We start from the raw sequence: 19,171 nt of genomic DNA, 5'->3' as shown, positions 1-19,171 counted from the left end.
TAAATTAATACATATAAATGGATGTATGATGGTTTGTCTGTTTGTATTTTTTATGCAATACTAAATCCGGTCGTCATGAATCTTATTGTCATCAATGATCTTGATGAGTACACTCCCGCGAAGGTTTTTTAGACAGTTTATATGAGAGTCCTTTAAAAAAATCTCAAAGACGTATGAAGTAAAAGGTGGTAGAACCCTTTGTGGTTTGACTCCGGCGGCACCACCTATTTCTACCTAATAACAGCAGTGTTAAGCGCTGCTGTGTTCCGGTTTGAAGGGTGTGGTAAGGGAGACAGACTTTTCCGAGGCGTTCCAGCTTAGTCCTCAGGGGTAGCGGCGCATCTGTGGCCGACCTCAGGTAGGAATATCTAATCCTATCTAGGGTTGATTACAGATGTCCATGGGCGGCAGTAGCCACTTACCATCAGGTGGACTGCATGCTCGTCTGCTACTCTTATATTATATAAAAAAAAGAAAAAACCACTTCGTTCTTGGTCAGCGCGATGGACTATGGCTTAACCCCTCTCACTTCGAAAGGAAATACGTGCCCAGCAGTCAAGCAATAACAGGCTGACAACAACAACAACAAGAATAGATCGGCAGGAAAATTTTGTTCTGTAACAACAATGTAATGCGCTACTGTGTTCTGGATTGAAAGGTGTGCTAAGGGAAAAACACTTTCTTCGAGGCGATCCAACTTAGTCAGGAATTAATCAGATTGATTAGGGTCCATGGGCAGCAGTCATCACATAAAATTACTTGAACTGTATCCCTGTTTGTTACTTCTAAAATATATAAATAAAAAAGAAGGACACGTGAACAAAGTCGCGGGCGGAGACCAGTAAAATATAAAAAATAAAAGTGAGGCAGACAAGCGAAGCCTTAAAGAACTAACGGTAAGCCTGATCGTTGCAGACTCAATCTCGGCAGGAGATGGGCTTCCGGATAAGCACCGCCGCCGGCCGCCAGTGACCGATCTAGATTCAAATTATAAATCCTAGCTTTAAGTGCAGGCCTTTATTTACACCTACACTGTACTGGTAGAACTATTGAGAAATCGCTTTTATTAATAGGTACTTGAAATCGGAAAATCTGATTTACATTTTCCAAATTCAGATCTGACATCTGTAAATGTTGACGACTTATGAATTGCTTATAAATTGCATGAACCTGTGATTAGTATAACAAATGCTTAAAACTTTTTGATTGCGTTTCGATTTATATGTTTTGTGTGTGTTTTCATCCAATATATTTTGATCACTTTTTTCGCTTCAACGCAACTTGCAACCCCTGAAGACCTGTTTCCCAACGACGCTCTAATTTAAAACCGCTTCTTGTTTACTGACGCTGTCTCAACAGCCGATGCCGGTTGCGGCACAAAACAATAACAAGCAAAATGTATGTCTTATAAGATAATACATTTCTTACACAACCCTAAAAGAAGTACAAAACTGATAAGTTGCGGGGGCACAACAGGTAGGCAGCACACACCGACACGTGACTTGTGACCGCGCGTAACCACGTACAAATACAAAGGAGATCACCTGTAAATATCGCACACATGCGCCATTACGGTAATAAATCTGCCTAACACGAACGAAATGGTTCACGCACACATGCCACTTCACCTGAGTTCGGGTTCGGGTCGGACACGAGTGACACACTGTTGCATTTTCACCTGTTGAGTGTGAGTGTAGGTGTGACTGACTCAGTGCGGTTCAGTCGAGCTGACTGTTTGGCGCGCTGAGGTCGTACACAACACGCTTCGGCGGCGCGTTCCGGACCACGTGTGGAAACTGAATGCTAATTGTAGTGATAAGTGGGTAGACTTGACCGACGATAACATTTATGTCCTGTTCGTATAAAAAAAATAGTTCGTTCTCAATTTTGACTGCTCGAGGGTCGAGAGGACGTTGAGTGGACAGTGTTGCGAGTGTTTTGGTGACTTTATCACACTGTTTTTATCGGACAAACTGAGGAACATTTCAGCAGCGGAGGACTGCATTTGGAAATACCTAAAAGGTAGGCGTTTGTTGTTTTAACAGGAATTCGGTCCAAGTTACGAAACTAACAATTTAACTTGTAAATAGTTCAGATTATCAATTAATCAGTTAGCTATTTTCGCTGTGATTATGAACGCAATGACGGTATTTAAATGCTAATTACATGCATTTACGAAGAATATGTAGTTAGATATTCATTTAGTTTTCTAATAGTTTTAAAGTGTGGTGAGGTGCAGCGCGTAATTAATCACGAATCAATGACCGCTATCAATAAATGCTGTGAATCATAAATCAATTTATATGACTATTTATTAAGTAATTAGCGAACGCAATTTTTATTTGAAAGCGGCATGTTTGTAAGGACGACTGGAATTATGGATACAATTAAGTTTAAACTCCTACTATTTAAATGGGACTTTAGGAATGACAATTTTATAATATTTTAATATTGATTATAATAAAGGCTGACTTACATATGAGGGAGCATCTTAGCCTTCAGGAGTGCGACGAAAATATAATCGGCTCCAGGTAGACCCCGATTTTCAAAATTGCACATCTCTATAGGTGGCAGTGATCACTTAAAATCAGGTGGACTGCGTATTCCTTTGCACTTTAAATTTATAAAAAAGGTTTTTTTTTTTAAATTTTAAACCAATTCTTGGAGTGTCTATGTTTCTTTTCTTAATTAAAGAAATTAGCAAGCATTGAATGAAATGACGTCAAGTGGTCTCTCCCGTCCAAGAAAATCAGTAAACAATTGCATTAAACAGCAGTCCTATTTAAAGTTCATCATAGTTGCGTTATTTTCGACTTATTTTGAACGCCTGATATAAATAAGTCTGCCTTAACAAGTTTAAATCAAAATTCGCTTCAACCTTTAGTCGTTACGGCTGATTACGGGCCTAATAAAAAAATTTAGCAAGGCCGTAGTAGACACTTGGTAACCATAGCATGTAGATCAACTTCTAGACGTTGCTGGACTTCTATACCTTCGGAAGAGATGTGGTGCTATTGTAGGCATTGATTAGTAAAGATTACTCACTCTTAACAAGAAAATGTACCCAGTTTTGAGAATTAAAACAGTTGCGTAAAAAAGTTTTGCCACGTCTCCGTGCTAAAATGTCCCTAAAATATTTGAAATAATTGTTTATTTATTACGTAAATTACGTAATTATTACGTAAATTAGTTATTTATTCGTAACATTATTTTCTCTAAACATGTTTTATTTGTCAAGGATTCAAAAAAAGAACTTACTAAAATAAGCCGTTTGTGGCTTCATTCAATTTCAAGGCGGCGAAGTATCTTTACTAATCTATGATTGTAGGCATCAACACTCTGCAAAACATAAACAAAATAACAAACTGCTTTTACCAAACATAAATAGATGTCGCGATGGTGACCAAAACACTAAGTGTTAGAATTTAATGATAAACATTATGAGCTCTTATTAATAGCAATTGCCAAATTCATCCTTTGAGAGCAAGCAATAGTTAGTCAATATCATCGAAATTTAAATTAAGCAATTTAATTAGCACGATATTATGCGGAATTGTAAGATTTTGAAGGTGGTAGAACCCTTTGTGGTTCGACTCCGGCGGCACCACCGCCACCTATTTCTACCTTATAACAGCAGTGTTAGGCTACTGTGTTCCGGTTTGAAAGGTGTGGTAAGGGAGACAGACTTTTCCGAGGCGTTCCAGCTTAGTCCTCAGGGGTTGCGGCGCATCTGTTGCCGACCTCAGGTAAGATATTCCTACCTGAGGTCGGCAACAGATTCTATCTCGGGTTGATTACAGATGTCCATGGGCGGCAGTAGCCACTTATCATCAGGTGGACTGCATACTCGTCTGCTACTCCTATATTATAAAAAAAAAGATAACTTTACTATTTCTTATTTATAAATAGTTCATCTGATTATGTTTTATTACATGTTAGTTTATGATTTTTTCAACCGATATAATACTTAGTTATATCGGTTTTTTCTTGCGTTGCTATATTTATTTTGATTTTCGTGCAAGTTTTAAGTACTCACAGAATTGCTTAAGTACCTATATAGGTAACTTTATCGGTATAACTTACTTAATAATACAATTATGTATACTGATATTTATGATCAAAAATCCAGTCGCTTAAAACATTACAGCAATTTATACCCATAAGTGTCATATAATTTACTTAATTAAATAATTATTTTAAACTGTAATATAAGACTTTACTTTGTTGCTTTTAATTTAGTTAACAACTTTATTCGTAAGAAAAACCTTCAGTTTACCTATTTGTGGTAAAAACCTCAACTTCGCCGTTTGCTCGACTTAGTTGGAGATATTTTTTAGCTTTCTTACAGACCATGCAATATGTAAACATTTAATAACTATAAAGGCAATGAATTAAAATAAAGGTTTCAATAAAATATTTTTAACGACTCCTGTAACCTGTAATTAACGCATGTAGTTAATAAATCAATGGTTTAATGTTTTCCTGTGACACTGTTATTGTTAAAATTAATAAAATTTTAAGGTAAATAAATGGTGAAAGCAAAGTACAAGTAAATAACCTTTAATTTACCTACCATAGAAATCAATGTTTTATATTCTCGATTCTCAGACCTACTGAATATGCATATAAAATTTGGAGAAAATCGGTAAAGCCGTTTCGGAGGAGTACGGTAACTAACATTGTGACATGAGAATTTTATATATAAGTACTTCCTACTTGTTATTTGTTCAACACAACTTAATCGATTAACTTTATAAAAATGGATTCACATTTTTGCTTCATACACAATTTTGCTTTATAGACGTTTTTCTTATGTATATTTTTAAAATCTGCATTTCTGCAATCTAAATTTGAAAAAGTTAAAAGAAACTTTTTTCAGAAAACTCTTTCATTAATACCTATATTATTGGAGATGAATGAAAATGATTTGTCCACCATCTTAGGGTGTTCGCCAGATTTAGAATGACGTCACAATGCCAATTTTATATTATCATCCATGTATCATCCAAACCAAACGAGTATGCAAAATTTCAGCTCAATCGATTGGGGTTAGATAGTTTAAAATTCTTTTATGATACTATACTATCAATTACTAGATTTCACTCATATGAACTACTCTACTATATATGAACTAACAAGGCAACTTAAATAAAATCTTGTCAAATTAGAATAGTTAGCTAGCATAGCCCTGATATTAGGTGGTTTTAAGCATTTAGTTACAAGTTAATTACGAATCCTTTCACAAAGGGCCAACTGAAACCAAACTGGAAAAAAGTTTTATATAATATAAAAGGATGCTAGAACCAGACTGGCCTAACTGCATTTTAATTACTTTTGACCTATCTGTATTTTCGTATTTTAATTTTCTCTATATTGTAAATCATGTTTTTGATGTGAAACATCTATAGCCGCACGTAAAACCGATTTCTGGCGTGGCGACGCATGCCACGCGTCGCCACGCTATACGATGGTATATATATACAGTCTATATGCAGTAGTGTGTACGGTGTGGCAACGCGTCGCCATGCGCAATCGAATTCAATAAATAGTCATCGTTATCTGGAAAAAAATCGTAATATTTTATTTTATCATTATGACATATTTAGTTCCTATCACAATATGTTCTTTTCTGCATATTACTTTTACAAAATAATGTCGATGTTTCACATCTGCCAGGCGTCCCGTGACGGCTCACATTTTTTTTGTAGTTAAGCTACTCGGGTTCTAACAGCGTCATATAAAGATTTAGGTTTAACGATGTTCATAGGACAATATGTTAACCAAACAATATTCCAAACATATAGTATTCACCAGTTAATAATTAGCATACTAATGAAAAAGTAAATAAAAATAGGAAAACAAAATAACACCTAGCTTTACGGGGATGTCTAGGTCATATGAATAACATACTTATTTTTATGGTTTAACAATAGTTACATTATGTATTATGTATACCTAATAGTATGTATACACAAACCTAACGTGCAACCTTATTTTTGTAACTTGTAACAATATTTTCAAAAACCATTGTCATCTTTATTCATAGATTAGTAAAGATTACTCAGTCCTACCAAGAAAATGTACCCAGTTTAGAGAATTGAAATAGTTGAGTAAAAAAGTTTTGCCACGTCTCCGTGCTAAAATGTTCCTAAAATATTTGAAATAATTATTTATTTATTATGTAAATTACGCAGTATTAGTTATTTATTCGTAAATTTTCGCTAAAAATGTTTTTATTTGTCAAGAATTCAAAAAAAGAACTTACTAATAAGCCGTTTGTGGCTTCATTCAATTTTCAGGCGGCGAAGTATCTTTTCTAATCTATGTCTTTTTATATAATTACGTAACTCTTCATTTTATAACTCAATTTATTGTAATTTTTTTTTAAATATAAAGATGTAATTTATACAAGTAATTCATTAACGACTATATAAAAATAAATTAATGTACTGAAAACAGTGGCGTATTATTACCAGACGTTACGAACTAAAAACGGGATAAATAAAGCTAAAAGGTGAAAAACAACATTACATTTGAAGTTGTACCTTTATGAATAGGGTGAAGCAGGTCTTGTCTAGTGTGGCGCGCGCGGTGTTCCCGCGCGCAAGAAAAAAAAGGTCTTCTCTACTGACTTTCTACTAAATAGCAGGACATTTTACTTCTCAGGAAGGGCAACGCATCTTTGTCTTTAGGTAGAACCCTTATTTTATATGGAGTTGATTACTGATGACTCCCTCAACAACAAAAACTGACTTACATTAGTAATTAATTTGATGCGCTAAATGTTATAACATTACTGAACATCAGAAAAGCTGCTATTATTCCGTGAAAAAATTGTTCATTAATAAAAGTCTGTTATTTCGTCTCTAACTCCTATAGGGAAATAAATAAAAATAAAAACAAAAGTGTTCTATGTACGCGTATACGCAAACATATTGCTATTTAAGTGTGTTTCATACAGCATGTCTTTTTTTTCTGAGAGTTTTATATTGCTTTCTGGAGTAGGAAGGTAACAACCTAAAAATTCGGGACATCCGACAGCGCAGGGCACCTGATTAGTGACGTCGTGCGAACAAAGGTAATTAGTGGGTCATTATCTCTAATAGCCAATAGATAACACGTGGAGTGATGGACGAGACGAGTCGCCTTCGTACAATAGTCACGTACATTGTACGAATTGAGTTGGTACAATGATAAAGTAAACATAATGAAAGAAATTCTTGTACTTAGTCAAATACAGTACTGTTCAGGTACTGTTTACTTCTGCTCATGGAGTATTCTTTGACAAATTTTTACCCGACTGTTTTCATTATTTTCAACCCGATAAAACATGTTTCAATCGATTGATTTTAGTAGTGTTGTGAGTTTGAATTATAATCTGTGGTACCTAACAATAACTTATAGTGGTACAATATTAGAATGAATGGTCGGACCACAAAAGTCGATCTATAAAAATCCTCTATTAGCGGTTTAAGTAATGGTAACGCGACTGCGTAGCATTAATCGGTGACTATTCAATAACTCATGCATCTATATAAACAAGTAAATAATCGACTATTCAACGATTTTTCGAACAAAATAAAATATATAACATCGCTCAAATAATAACAAATTGAAAACCCGAGTGGCAGCGGATTTAGCGATTTCTCATTAGCTTAACCGAATAGTTGCCAATACACAGTCAGCCAAAGCTACCAAATAAAAAGAAAAAAATTAAAATTTAAGAAAAAAAAGAAAAATTATTTGCCATAGACATCTATCTAACACATAGATATTTGTCCATAAAAACTTCATTAACAAAAACAAAAGCATCGATGCACGATAAAGTAAAATTAACGAATAGACTCTTTATACAATTGTCACGTCGCTGACTTAGAAATAGAAATCTTCGAGTCTGCTCCGAATGAAAAATTGTGTGAACGCGACTGGGTAACGTTTAAATAATTATATAGACTTATCAGCTATTATCGTATTATTCGAACGTTCTCAATTTGAATTTAAAGTTCAAGATACGTATGCTATCTATGGTTGAGTCGTTAGGCTTACATTTAAAAGACTTAACAAAAATCTAGTTGATTTAGAGTTACCATTTACAATCAATTTAATTGATAAGAATTTGTTGTCACAGAAATCTAGCAGATGCCATTTAGCCTTCAGACTAATCCAGAATGAAAGAGTCTGAAGGCAAAACGGCAGGATTATTTTTTCCATCGGGCTTTCAAAATGCCTTTTAAATTAATTTTATACAACCCGGATATAGATTAATTAAGATACTTCGCCGCCTTGAAATTGAATGAAGCCACAAACGGCTTATTAGTAAGTTCTTTTTTTTGAATTATTGACAAATAAAAACATTTTTAGAGAAAAATTACAAATAAATAACTAATACTGCGTAATTTACATAATAAATAAATAATTATTTCAAATATTTTAGGGACATGGACATGGACATGGAGACGTGGCAAAACTTATTTACGCAACTATTTCAAATTTCAAAACTGGGTACATTTTCTTGTTAGGAGTGAGTAATCTTTCCTAATCTATGAACCCGGATTGTGATTTTTTTATATTTAATAGCTATTAATTTACATATTTCACAGACTATTCCGGATATTGCTTTTATCAATAACGTTATAGTCTCTGTACTTCTATGACGGATGACGCTGATTAGGAATTATCCTCATGTCCATATTATATTGTTCTCAAATTTATTATTACGGGGCCGAGTCACGAGTTGTTCCGGAAGCGACATCCGAAGTTACAACAATGACAAGAGACAAGATGTCGTGGTCTACGCATATGATTAAGACTAGCTTTTGTCCACGACTTTGTACATATTGACTGCGACATAATATAATACAAACTTTTATCCCTTGTTTTACCCCTTTAAGAGTAGTTTCCAAAAATTTAAGGAACTCCACCAAGGTTTGAATCAGCATTAAGGTCTATAAGGTCTTCATCGAAGATTCTAATCAAAATCGGCCAACGTTAGTCCTTTCAGCATTTTTCGCTATTCCTTATAAATAATAAATAAATAAATAAAAATGATTTATTGCATCAAATGGTTTTGTATTTTTCGTATCTTAACGATTTAGGTACTAAGTTCACGTTTAGGCACTAAAGTGAACATCAGTAGTGAAGACGCGCCAGTGCAGGCACTTATAAAGTTACACGAATGCTCACAGCTCTGTTTCGCCCACTGAAAATGCTGGTGGCACATAATTATAATACTTTTTTGCGAAACTATAATAGTAAGATATATTTTATCACCCAAAATTCATATATTTACGTTAAAAATATACAATAATAGTTTTCGTCATGTTTAGGTTCAAAGTTCGTAGTTCACTTTTAAAATCGTACAATAACAATACACGTGTAAGTATGTATTAGCATATATTTAGGTACAAAGTTCACGTTTAGGCACAAAAGTGTACATCAGCAGTGTAGACGGCCAGCGCAGGCACTTGTAAATTTATACGAATGCTCACAGTTCTGTTGCCACTGAAAATACTGGTGGCACATAATTATAATACTTTTTTGCGAAACTATAATAGTAAGATATATTCTATCACCCAAAATTCATATATTTACGTTAAAAATATACAATAATAGTTTTCGTCATGTTTAGGTTCAAAGTTCATAGTTCACATTTAAAATTGTAGAATAACAATACACGTGTAAGTATGTATTAGCATATATTTAGGTACAAAGTTCACGTTTAGGCACTAAAGTGAACATCAGTAGTGAAGACGCGCCAGTGCAGGCACTTGTAAATTTATACGAATGCTCACAGCTCTGTTTCGCCCACTGAAAATGCTGGTGGCACATAATTATAATACTTTTTTGCGAAACTATAATAGTAAGATATATTTAATCCCCCAAAATTCATATATTTACGTTAAAAATATATAATAATAGTTTTCGTCATGTTTAGGTTCAAAGTTCGTAGTTCACTTTTAAAATCGTACAATAACAATACACGTGTAAGTATGTATTAGCATATATTTAGGTACAAAGTTCACGTTTAGGCACAAAAGTGTACATCAGCAGTGTAGACGGCCAGGCCAGGGACGTGTAAGGTTATGCGGATGCTTGCAGCTCTCTTTTACAGACTGCTGGTCCATGACACTAAAATACGATTTTATTTTTAAAAACTTTGATAGCAGGATGTGCTTTTTCCTCCAAAGTGCATGTTTCTTTTGCAAAAACATAGAATAAAATGTAAGTTTATTTGTATTAACCATTTAGGTACAAAGTTCACGTTTAGGCACAAAAGTGTACATCAGCGGTGTAGACGCACTAGTATAGGCACGTGTAAAGTTATACAAATGCTCACATCTCTATTTTACCCACTACAATGTCCTTGGCACAGATAATACATTTTCTTAGGAAACGTATTCTTCGTTTTTTTTTTAATTATTACAGTACGATGTGTATTTTCCTTCAAAGTGAATATTTTGTCGTTCAAAAATGAAAAATAAAAGTTCGAGTTTATTAATGATTTAGGTGCAAAGTTCACGTTTAGACACAAAAGTGTACATCAGCAGTATAGACGGCCAGCGCAGGCACGTGTAAGGTTATGGGGATGCTCGCAGCTCCGTTTCTTTGATTACAATGTCCATGGCACTTGGAATATCTTTTTTTTTGCGCAACGATGACAATATTATGTGTTTTTTCTGCATAAGTCTTTAATTTTAACTTCAAAAATATATTATAAATTAAGATTATATACGATTAAGTGTAAATTTATTTATATTATCGATTTAGGTACAAAGTTCACGTTTAGGCACAAAAGTGTACATCAGCGGTGTAGACGGCCAGCGCAGGGACGTGTAAGGTTATGCGGATGCTCGCAGCGTGCGTGCGCGGACTGCGGAGTGGTCCCCGAGGTCGCGCGCCGACCCAGGAATGTCTTGCTTTACATACCGTTTGCCTTTAGCCTTTGTTATTCAAAGACTAGGTTTTATTTGTATTGCTAGCTTGAGGTTGGCTGAACCACGGTACAAATATCTATAGATCCTTATACTGTGGCTGAACTGTTTGGGTATAGATCCAATTAGGGACTTCTAAGGATTATTTTTGTTTTTTTACGCAAAAAAAATCGCCGTGGGCAATAAGTATAAGTTGTAGTTGTGAGTAAGAAGTAGTTTCCGAATGCGTACATAAAATTCACAAATGGGCTCTCGTCACGTAAGATTTTTCAAAATTGATTTAATCTTGAGATATAACAGACCAGACAGGCAGACATTTATTTAGACAGATAGGCCGAGAACGCACTGCGGTTAAACGCAGACTGAATAAATATAGCTGAAAACGCCAAAACGCATACGAACACGCACTGCGGTTTTCTTTTATTTCAGTCTCATCATGGATTTCAGGCGAACAGCACGTGTTGTGGGGTTAGTTTCGTCGCTCGCCCATCGAGACTGAATAAAAAACCAATGATATTTAAAACTATAGATATGTTACCTGCCCACTAAACAACACAAATAAGTGAGCGAACCGCGAGCGCATTGACACACAAATGCACGTTTTTCATTTTGCTTACTTGATATTTTATAAGTGACAGAGCTATTGGAACAATGTGATAAAAAAAAGACAACTAATGTTTGCTATTGCGTTTCAAGATTCATTTATACGTAAATATCTACGTAAATTTTGCTTCTCTATCACTACTTAATACGGGCTTAATACTTAATATGCGGAAGGAATACGTTATCTCTTTTTTGTCAGTTACGTAATTATGGCGGACCAAACACGAAAAATTATCAAGATATATGATTTCTCCTCATTTGCTTGTGATATGTGATTCCATGAAGCTTGTGTATTTTTTTACATAATGTGTACATTTACGCACATTGCACAAAAGGCATTTTGAGGCTTAGAACTTAGAAGACTAAAATAATGACGTTTAACGTGTACAGTGACATACGTACGTGTCAGTTACTACGCCGCGCCAGAGCGACTGGAGTCGATTCACTCCAATTGGTGTATTTTGTATATTTCGTGTTTTACCCGCTAGTAACGTATCTTTACTTTATATCAATGCGCCACCATACAATTACTATGGGAGACAAAAAAACCGCGCTTTAAACAAGCCGCGGTCAAAATGTAACAATAAATCAGTCGCCTGAAAAAGTCACTAGTGCGTGCACTTGTATAGAAAGCAATATGTTTTATATTTTTGCGGTTTCAGTCTTGCGGTTAAACGCGCGCGTTTAATCGTAGTGCGGTCTCAGCCTTATGTATTTTGGTGAATTAACTAAGGATTAGCATGTTCTTGATATTTTAAAATTCTAAAAGACACTTCATATTTATTAATACTTTAATAGGTATAAATATTTACGCGTATTTGTATGTATGTACATACGAGTATATACTACATACAAATTGTAAGAAATAATTGATAAAAAAGAGATTTCAAAATGTGTGTAAAAATATGTATATAGGTACAGTCATAGGTCAACGGTCGTTGAAAGAAGAATGTTAAAGCTGGCGTAACACCAGTGCAGTGCGGTTTGTAAGTTGACACCACGCGGTTTGAACCCGCGGACTTTGTCAACTCTATCTACATTCACATATAATATTGTTATAATTAACTCGAGCATTGGCTTACCAGTCTTTAAGCCATACTTATTACTTATATTTTTACCCGAATACGGATGCTAATGTTTTTCATGCGTATGTAGTACCTACATATGTATGTTTATATGTGAGTCACATACTTTGGCATGCCCTGCAACTCCAACGTTCCAGTCTGTAATCGTCGTCAACCCATTACTGTCCCACTGCTGGGCCCGGATTTCCTCTCAGAATAAGAAGGATTAAGCCATAGTCCACTGGTCAAGTGCGTATTGGTAGACTTTACATACGTTTGTTGTTATGTTTTCCTGCACCGTTAAAGCAAGCGAAAATTATTTTCTAATACGTATTATTTTTGGACAAATTATTTATGAAAAATTGGAGTTGCAGATGCCTGGGATTTGAACCTAGGTCTCGCGATCGAGAAGTGGGTATCAACCAGTAGGCCATCACCCCAGCTTTTAAACTTATCTGTAATTTCGGGAGTTTCATATGCCAGATTCTCAGAAATCTTGAGTACCTATCTATATCGAGAATTACAGAAACCAAATCTGTAAAACATAATATCACTTCACTTCGAATTGCACTTTCTAAACTTCTTCATCGTCCCTTTTGCTGCAACATTGCTAGGCACAAATCTCCTCTTATACTTAAAACTACTATCAAAAAATATAATAATCATGTAAGAAAATGTTTTAAAACTCTAAAAATGAGGTTGTAGGTAATATTTAATCCGTTTGGTATATTAAATAAACAAAAACTTAAATGACGACTGACTTTAGTGTCATTTATAATACAATAAGTTGTAAAAACCATTATAAACCTAAATTACTTGACCTAAGTAACAAGCATTTATGTAATTAGCGTTTTTCTACCATAAATATTAGCATTACAAAGTTAGGTCCCGACCTCTATACGACCTTATTTTCATGTGAATATCTATCTTTAGTTGAATCACAGTAAACTTTGCATACTTTTTATATCGAAGATGTACAGATTAAAAAAACAAGGAAAGTCATTACAAAGGTCAGACCTAAGTACCTATATGTTGTCTTTGCTACCGTTCCGCGTTTTTATACTAAACGTTAAATATTAATGTTATGTGTTACTTCCTCACATTCTTGTTAAGGATTATGTGTTTATCCAATAAAGGTACCTTTTCATATTATTGGATAATGTCGAATACAATTATTGCACTGTTATATTTTATGCTATAGCATGAAAGCGGAATATATTCTTATATATATATATATTGGAATATTTGTTTCTGAAAAACATATTCATCAGTTGTACTTGTTACACATGTTTATAATAAAATAAAGCTACGAACGACAACAAAAGTACATAACGAAAATAAATATAAACTAAATATTTAGATATAATGCAGCGGCAACTATTACCTAACGGCTAACACAGTATCTAAATTAAATCGTTTTTGTAGACATTATTTTTAATCCGTCTAAATAAAGTCTATTTATTACGGCATCCTCATTGCATCAAGACAATACAAGACATTTGACAATATTTGGTAGATTTTGTCTATGGATTGCTATTAAAAAATAGCTGTATGAATGACAGCGAACTAAGGCGGCCATCTTGGGCATACCTGCGTCGCTTGGATTATAAAAAGCGATGAACCTGATGAACTGTCGCGGAATAAAAATAAAAGCGATCGATTCTCGGTAATTCGAGATCACGAGTGTTTTTTACCGGCGGTTCCGCGCGACGGCACAGGCGCGGGTCGCGACCGGCGACCGCACTACGTGCCAGACCAGTGGGAACGGGATGAAATCTATGGTTTCCTGGTTCAGTGCTTATGTTACATAAATTAGAAATATTCTATTTTCAAAAACATTTGTGGCCGACCTGAGGTAGGAATATCTAATCCTATCTGGGGTTGATTACAGATGTCCATGGGCGGCAGTCCCTACTTAACATCAGGTGGACTGCATGCTTGTCTGCTACTCCTATGTTATAAAAAAAAAACATTCATTACGTTGTCATTAATATTGGCACGCTGATATTATAAAGTTTTGGCAGCAAATTATCAGAATCATTAAACTGATGCATGTGCCTTTTTCTGTTCCATGATGTGCCCCACAATAATGTATGCAAAGTCTACTTTACATGCTGATGAATTATGATTATGCTCATTTTTTTAGAAGAATTTGTGCAAAAATCGTTAAAGAACACTTTATTTCTTTATTTGCTTGAAATATAAGGAAAATATGTTTAACTCCATTGACATGACACAAATAAAAACAACAAATTAGCCAGGAAAGTTTTGTAATTTTATTTTATATATACTTAATATAATTTCTGTGAATTATTTAAATGATATAGTTGCTAATGGGTGGCTGAGTAAAATCTAGGACCTTGGCATATGTCATTCGTCGTGATTGGTAAACTGTGGTTTGAATCGATCATTCATGCATCACAGCCCGGTGAAATGTGCCTTCAACCTAAATGTCAATGCTGCCAACGTGTAGGAAGTGTAGCAAAGAAAATTTGTATGTGGCGAGCAGATAAAATCCTTCCGCGCACAATAAGCGACTTTCGCTTTATCAGATATGCAAGTATGCGCTGATTTAGGGCACGACCACATTTAGCGTGTAATCGTAATGTGCGGACTTAGTGTCGGCTTAAGAATCATGCTAAATCGTTTTAATACGAGCCAGGTTAAATTGTAGCAGCACGCTTTGTGGTCTACAGCGCTTACGGAGTATATCCGCGTATTGTTGAGTGGGTTATGTAAGAATGAGGTAAACGCAAGTGCGGTATGTGGTCCCCTATAAATGGATTCCATTAGGTAAATAGGGACCAGTTTGAATGATCACGTTCGATTGTATCATTGGCGCTCAGATTAATGGCTTTTTGAGTTATCACTGCTAACTCTGGTACAGTATCATTCGTCAAAACTTTTTAGTGAACGAAAATAATTGACTACAAGTACTTATCAAACATTTACTTAATATAAAAAATAATATTGAACATAAAATCTGTTTATTCCATTCAATGTAAATGTCAATTTTGGCGGATTTTTTCTGCGGAGTAACTAAATATGAATCTTTCAGCGAAAATATTGAAAATCAGGAAGATAAGCGGAAGTTTTTCAAATTGCACTTTTGACCGGTACTGACTAACTTAAGGGTAGGTACATTTGTGTTTTATTAACAAATTTAATTAGATGTTACACTTTTTATCAATTGAAACTCAGAATGAAAATATCCACATATTGCAATCTTTGTCTCTATATACCAAGTCTTACATTCCTAACCATCTCAACTATTTCCTGCGACATTGTAGGTAACCACGTTCTACAGGCCTTTTAGGATTTCGACAGGTGCACATAATTTATGTGTTTCGTCGGATGCAAACGGACTGGTCACGTCTGGCATAAAACTGACAGTGATCTTACCATTGAGATGTTCCCGTTAAGCATAAACTTGACAGGCGCTCGATTCTATTACCATTCAGCATTTGAGATGCATTTTTCAGTGTCTCTCTCGTCGTAAGCGGACATTTATAGGCTTTGAATTAGAGTAACGTTTGTTAAATAAGGTTCACTTATCAAACCGTATGTTGATTTGTGTTTTTGATGTATGTATTTGAAGGAATCTGCACCATTACTTTGATGACTAAAACTTTAGCCGTTTAGCTGTAAGAGGGAATCAGTGCGATTTTTATTATAGGCATTTCTTATCTTTTCTCATCTTATTAACTAATTCATACTCGATTTCTGATATTTGAAGTTAGTACCGTTTGCTACATCCATTGAATAAAATATAAGGCAAACATAATTTCACTATGTATTGATATTTGTTATGTGTTAAACCAAATAATAATCCATGTGAAATTGTTAACATGTAGATAATTAACACAATATTAAAAATAAAGATCAAGTTTATCACAAAGGATGCTCTTGTCGCCCTATTTCTGTCACTGTGAGAACCCTATCGTAGATCTATCTCGTTTTATTTCATTCACCATTTTTTTGGATGTGCATCGTAAACCCGATGTCCTCCGACCGATTGATTGGCTCCATCGTGATACAATTTTACAATCCAGTGGTTTTTATGGACATTTTTCCGTGTCTTCAGTGACAGGTGCAGGTCATGATGTCGCGCTGTCAGGCGTTGTCAGGTGGAATGCCGTCAGGTTTCGCTTTTTTATACATTCGAATTACGTTTTGGACGATTTCCTGTGTTGCATCGTAGAGGAACATGTTGCCAACAAAAAAATTTAACTTTAAGCAAGACTTAAAGGGTTTATTAATCAAAAGTAAAATATATTTACAGTGGTAATGTACGATTTGTTTTTCTCAAACAATGTCCCAAGTAAAGGAAACCAAATCTAAATCATTTAGTTGTGTGCAAATATTGTAAAGTACTAGCTACCCATGTAAACATGATTCAAAGCTCTATTTACCTGTTATATTATTCCTACAACAAAAGTACACGCTATTACAGCCTACAAAACCTATAACAATAAACCAGAGGCACGTAGCCCGATGATTGGTGGAAACCACTGAATTGGAACCGACGAGAAAACCCGAGTTATTACCATTGGTTGGTTTTTGTTGCCAGCAGGTGCGGGTCACGTTTGAAGCATCATGGCAAGTGGATTCCTGGCTTTTGTCCTGAATTCAATTAGTCGTGGTTGCAGGTTGAGGTCGACAAGTGAAGTCACGAGCATAGTTTTGGTTTCTTTGCAATGGAGTAGTGGAATCTGGTGTTGAACGCTTGATTCGTCCCGGTTGGAGGTCGACAAGTGGCTAGAGAAGTCACGAGCGTGAAACTTGATTTTATTCTTATTACTGACATCTCTTTGTTGCGCTTTTCGATTGATGATCAGACCGAGATTACCTTCGACATTACTATGTGTAAGGTAGAACTTTTGCTTTTCCTGTACAGCATTGAAGTATATATAAATATGAACAATGAATATGTTGATGACGTCTTAGCATATGACCCACAACTACTTACTGGGGGTCCTCCCAAGAGGGATCTTCACTTACATTATGAAGGCGGTAGAGCTCTCTGTGGTTCGACTCCGGCGGCACTACCGCCACATCTATTTTTGTCTAATAGCAGTAGTATTTAGCGCTGCTGTCTATAGTTGTCTTATAGTTTGATGCGTGTGGTAAGGGAGACATTTTCAGCTTAGTCCTCAGCGGTTGCGGTGCATCTGTGGCGGTAGTAGCCACTTACCGTTAGGTGGATTACATGCTCGTCCGCTCCTCCATTATTATAAAAAATATCACTTCAACTGACGAATCCGCATTTATATCAAGGAAAATGTAGACCTATTGATCTTTGAAAGCCGTTACTGCCTTTTCATGACGTTTCCATGCTTCACAGAGCACGTTAAGCAGTCCCAGTTATCATAAGGTAGGTCGTTAAACCTTCGCCTTCAGGCGGTTTGAAAAGTTTCCATAAAAGGATTGGCTAATATCCCTTATCTGCACGTTAGTACAGTTCGTTTAAGCATATTCTTAACAGAGTAAGGTCTACAAGTTGCAACACAGTAAATGTAGATGATTTTGACTGACTGACCCTGGACGGTTATCACACCTATAACGTAGAGGGTTTCGAGTTCTATCTCTGTTCAGACTCACATCTAAATAATTGCTTTGGATTTATATTTTGGCTTTGAGTGATTTTTTTTTGTCTTTGTGTCCGTGCTACTCAAGATACATTTTTTTTCCATAGCCCCACACTAGGAATCCCTGTGTCACGGGAGTTGTACACATAAACAAAGACGAATACATAAACACTCAGACCCAGAACAGATATCTAAACTTATCATTTAGACATTTGACTGACCTGGGGTGGAACCCGGAACCCTATATGCGTCTGACCGCTATGGTAACCGCTCCGCCAAGCGAGTTGTCAATACAATCCTAGTATAGGGCTATTTGTAATATGTATACTATAGATATATTATAGGTGTAATATTCAATACCTTATAAATATACTTTAGACATTAAGTACTCTTTGTTTCTTTGGGTACTAAGAAAATACAATTCCCGCAAAACTGGTTCAGTAGCGTATCTTTTCATTTTATTGCCAAACTGTTGGACTTTGGTAACAGACCAGCAAATAATTACCTTAATTATGCATGCTAAATTTAAAATTAAGTTGTAAATAATATGCCAAGAGAGTGCATGAAGAACATTTTGGCCTGTGACTGATGGACGGAGTGAAGCGAAGTGAAGGTTTTAGTAAATAAGGCGTCGCACACACGATCAGATTTTATTTATTGATGTGATACGGAATTCCAAAATTTTCGGTTATTATCCGCTTTAATAACATGAATTTTAAAGTTTGCGAAAGTTTTAATAGCATTCTTAAATTGTTTATTTTTATTACAAGAGGTGAAATGTAAAATTTTCCTGTAATTAATAAAACAATAATACAATTGCTTTAGTTCAATATCACAGAAGATAACAACGTAAAATACATAACATCACTATCTTCAGCACATAAAATCAAGGTATCACGTTAATGATTAATAAGTGTTATTCCAGATATACCTTCTAAATACTGTAGTCAAAATATTCAGTACAAGTCGACCATCTACAATTACC

The 19,171-nt window shown here is 35.1% G+C and overlaps 1 protein-coding gene across 1 annotated transcript in view; it reads left to right on the top strand.

The window, feature by feature from the left end:
* Positions 1-1,695: 1,695 nt before the first annotated feature.
* LOC140757563 (uncharacterized) overlaps positions 1,696-19,171 on the top strand; it is a 234,764-nt gene continuing 217,288 nt past the window's right edge. Inside the window, exon 1 of the mRNA XM_073093329.1 lies at positions 1,696-2,022. The gene's annotated coding sequence lies outside the window, so the exon portion shown is untranslated. The remainder of the gene's footprint in view (positions 2,023-19,171) is intronic.

Source organism: Epargyreus clarus, unplaced genomic scaffold (assembly GCF_041222505.1).
Source record: "Epargyreus clarus isolate Ecla_fem2 unplaced genomic scaffold, WU_Ecla_fem_2.2 ptg000004l, whole genome shotgun sequence".
Taxonomy (NCBI): Eukaryota; Metazoa; Arthropoda; class Insecta; order Lepidoptera; family Hesperiidae; genus Epargyreus; species Epargyreus clarus.
The sequence above is the reverse complement of the archived record's forward strand: the minus strand, read 5'-3'. Positions and strand labels throughout refer to the sequence as shown.